The 4,470-nt window shown below is 33.6% G+C and overlaps 1 long non-coding RNA gene across 2 annotated transcripts; it reads left to right on the top strand.

The window, feature by feature from the left end:
* Positions 1 to 556: 556 nt before the first annotated feature.
* On the top strand, positions 557 to 2,931 carry LOC115979201. Of its 2 annotated transcripts, XR_004088980.1 has the most exons (4): positions 557 to 1,195; positions 1,613 to 1,658; positions 2,530 to 2,613; positions 2,846 to 2,931. It is a non-coding gene; the product is annotated as an uncharacterized LOC115979201 (long non-coding RNA). The 2 variants fall into 2 exon arrangements; XR_004088981.1 differs by lacking the exon at positions 2,530 to 2,613.
* The last annotated feature ends 1,539 nt before the right edge of the window (positions 2,932 to 4,470 follow it).

Raw genomic sequence — 4,470 nt, 5'->3', positions numbered from 1 at the left:
ATATCTCTACTACTCGTCTCTGTGAAGATCCAAGAACCCCACTTGCGTTGGCATCCCCAGAACCCTCCACTGAGGTCAATCTCTCTATAATCTTGTTTTCTTCAAAGGCCAAAACCCAAATTAAAAGATGAATCTTACCTTTAGAGAAGCTGAACGGTATCCTGTTTCTCAAAAACAACATCCTAAGTATTATGGGTTTTCTGTTTTGTGCTGTGTTTGCATACTCACGTCTGAATTTTGATGGGTTTTTTTTTTCATTGGTTGTGATGATTTTGATATCCTTAAGTGGTAGCTTAAGATGATTTCTGGTTTTGGATGCATTATATGTGGTGGGCTGATGTAAAGTTTTGTGTCTTTTTTTTTTTTTTAAATAATGTAAAACACATACTGTTACTTGAGCATTAATGGCACTAGTTTGGTTCCAATGTTGTAATTTATGTAGAATGGCTGGAAATGTTGAGGGAATAGAGTACTGGGAAAAAAAATTAGTGTTCTATGCTAAAATCAAATGCTTTTGTGCCAGGGCTTTTCTTTATTTTGGGGTGTTGGGGGGGGGGGGGTGCTTCTTTGATTGTTTTTCTTCAAGTTTTGACCTTCTGAACCATTGTGGAAGTATTTTACTTTGTACATAGCAATTTGATGATTAGGTTGTGAAATTTGTAAGCTTCTTCAAATTCAACACCCTTATAATGGAAAGCTTCAACACTTACTGAACGGCTAAAAGACCTGAATGATTTGATATTATATGCATCATCAATAGGCAAATTGAAGAATTGTGAATTTCTTCCGAGGTGCTTGTGAAAATCTATTGTTTGATATAACATGTTTTTGAGGCTAGGACTTTTTACCAAAGAATGTTTACATTGTTCACAACTTCACATGTAACTTTGTGGATTTATATATAAGTTCCATGGTATTAGTTATTTGACTGTACTAGTATTATTGATAATTTTGGTTCCAAACGGTGGACTTTATTGGTAGGAACTTTTACAAGAAATGTACTGATATTTAAGGTGCATGACCAGTGCCCAGAAACACTTTTTGGGAAACTGAGTTGGAAGCTTCCAAAGAGAGCTGCAGTCAATCATTTTTCGAGTATTCTTGTGTTGGTTACTTGGTGTTCCTGAACAAGAAGGACTCTTCAAGCAATCAGCAGATCAAACGAGCAGAATTGCCAGTTTGTACTGGTTTTGAGGTGTTATATCTTTAGCTTCTGCCCTTTGTTTTCCCAATGAATAATTCCATTTCACATTTTACTTTTAAGTTTGAAGACAATGGTGTATATATATTAGGATTACAACCATGTAGCAAATTCTTTAGATCAATATATAGCTTTCTTCATTTCAGCCAAAATTCATGTAAAATGAGGGTATGTTATTGTTACTGAACGTTGTGAAGCGATCAGAATTACTTTGTCCAAGTGTGATAATGAACCCTTGAGGGTTGGTGCAAAAGGTTTTTAATTTTTAACTTCAGATATAACTCTCGTTGAAGTGTACTTTCTTTCAATTTTTTAAAGTTTTGTGAAGTTCAAAATGCACTTGTGATGATATTTATATGGTTTTTATTGCTTCATCAAATTATAATCTGACATAATTACTCCTTGTTTCAGTTTTTGTTGGAGTGGAATGCTCAGGCTCCTGCTTCTCTTAATAAAGGTAAAAGTTGATGGTGTTCTTGCCTGTTGCAAAATTTTCTGCAATCTTTGTGTGTACTAGACTTTTTTTTTTTTTTTTTTTTTTTTTTTGGGGTGGGGGTGGGGAGGGGGTGTGGGGGATAAGTAATAAAAATATGCTAAAAAGAAGAACGGGTTGTGTACTAGACTTGTCACTCTCTTAGACTATTTCCGATGGATTGTATGAAGTTGTTCTGTTGTGGAGAATTCATTTCTTGTGAAGTTTTATCAGAGTTCATAGATTTTGGTGTTGCATATGGAGAAATCCTTCATTTAACTTTTGGGTTATACATGCTTATTAAAATGAGTCTTGAAGAGGTATATTTTGAATTCCAAATTGCTGGAATGGAACCCATATTGTGCAGTCCATTGCATGGTTAATTTTTATTAAATTTACTTGTGATGTTATTATATTTTATTCAATCACTAAAAGTTTAAATCAAATTCTCTTGAAGTTTTGGAAGAATTGTCAGTCGTATCTGCAATGTGATTTTCCTGAAATAATGTAGTTTTCATGATTGTTTATTGAATTTCTGACTCTTGTTTTTAGAGTGGAAGGTATTTCGTTTGAATGGTACAATTACATACAAATGAGTACCTGCAGAATTGCAGGAATATATAGTTTAGTTGCCTCACTCAAGGAAATTGAAAAGCTGAATAAATATATAATATTGAGGTGTAGATGTGTTTGTAAAACTATTAAATTTTTATATTATTATTATTTGCATCTGAAGGCAAAATACTTTATTAAGAAAATATGGCATCAAATGTGTCTAGACATTATCTCATTTTAAATTTTACAAAAGCAAATTACTGAATAATTTTATATTCATGTGGATTCCAAATACCTCTAGATCTACCGATGGATCATCAATGTGTTCCATATGAAAATAAAAACATGCTGGGATGAGTAAATGCAATGCACGACTGTTAAGGAGGTACCTGCTCTACTGCTTCTATGTTTGGTCTTTTCATTCATGACTTCTACTGACATTTGATTCATTCTATGTTCGTGAAATTATAAATATTGCAAAGTGATTTGAAACTCCAGATAACATGAAATATAGTGTTTACCTATCAAAGAAAAACATGAGATACAGTGTTTAATCAGTTTCCCCTGGAACTCTGGACTTCAAAGTTTAAACTCCATTTTTGTTTCTTCATTTCCAGATGAGGGTCGTGTTCTTCCCCAACCTCAACCTCAACCTCAACCTCAAACCTACAGACCAGCTCATTCCACAGGAGAGGAATACGTGAACAGGCAAGACATAAATTTGATAAAAATATAGGAATCATAGATAAATTATCAGTATGCTTTCTGATATAGGTCTTTTATTGAAGTTTACTCTCTCTCTCTCTCTCTCTCTCTCTCTGTGAGGGAAATCACATAAAAAGGCCTACAGTTCGTACCCTGTTTCAGATTAGGTCCTGAGTTTTTCATTATGTCAATTAAAGTCCCAACTTTAAAAAATCATTTCAATTTAAAGCCTCTGTCCATCTCCATTATTCAGTTCCATTATTTTTGAGTTTCAATTTTGAAGTTTTGGACAATCTTGGTTATTCATGTCCGTTATTTTGAGCGATAATAAAGCGGAGAAATACAGTAAACCATATATTAAACTCTGCATAAGTGAAATACAAAGCTTTGCCCATAGTTTTTTGTTTTTCTCTGTTTTGTTACTGTCTAGAATAATTGAACTAGATAACTGAGATGAACATGCGCATCAAATTGCAATGGTTTGATTAGTTTGAGACTTTAATTGACAAAATTAAAAACCTGGGACTTAGTCTGAAATAGGGCAAAGATTCTAAGCCCTTTTATATAAACCCCTCTGGCTTTATGTTTTGTTTTTTTCCTTTTTACTTTGGTAAGTTGATTAAGTGTATTCACATATCACAAAACCTGAAGTTTGCAAATTTGCAGGTTAAAAGGAGTGCAAACAGATTAGCATCTGTTGTGGCTAGGGAAGTGAATGGAGTGGGCATCTATATAAAAAATAGTTTGGATGACATTTTAAACCCTAACCGAAGACGACCCAAGTAATTCTGCTGATCACAGTTGCAATGTATATCTGAAAGGATTCCTATTGCTGGAATTGGGATTGTCCGATTTTGTTAATCGCATCTCCTTGTTTCAATTAATAACACTATTTTTGAGGAATGATGTTCTTTCACTGAATTATAACAAATAATGTTGTGGTTAAATTCACTATAAATTGTGTTTTCTTCCTTGACACTTGTGATTGATTGAAGTTTGGCTAGATGGCGATTAAATGGCCCATCCAAAGACAGGTACACCACTTCATTTTAGTCTTCAAATTAGGGAGACTAGCATATCTGAATGAGTTTTGAGTTTCCAGAATGATATGAATGGTGAAAAAAGATCGACTTTGTAATAATTTTATTGCTGCTTAGTATGGTTGGGTAAATTGCTAGAGGCCTCTTGATCAGAGTCAGAGCTGTGTTATTTGTGAAATGTAATGCTAGGAAGATAACTCTTGGCATGACTTGTGATCGGAATAATATTACTTTTACCTAAGCTTATCATTGATACTACTTTTATCATACACCAATCACAATAAGTAATTTTAATCATTTTGAAAAAAAGTTGTGCCCTTATTGATCGGTGAAAGGGTTCTAGCAGCTGGGACATCTCTAGAAAGTGGTCAAATTTTGAAAATTTTGTTGGAGTTTCTTGAGTTGAAATTTCAACCTAAACCCCAAGTTTCAAAAAACAATTTTGAGATCCAACTCATTTTATCGGCCCACAAAAACTGAAAAATCAACGCAATGTT

The sequence above is a fragment of the Quercus lobata genome, chromosome 3, assembly GCF_001633185.2.
Source record: "Quercus lobata isolate SW786 chromosome 3, ValleyOak3.0 Primary Assembly, whole genome shotgun sequence".
NCBI classification, from domain to species: domain Eukaryota; kingdom Viridiplantae; phylum Streptophyta; class Magnoliopsida; order Fagales; family Fagaceae; genus Quercus; species Quercus lobata.
The sequence above is the reverse complement of the archived record's forward strand: the minus strand, read 5'-3'. Positions and strand labels throughout refer to the sequence as shown.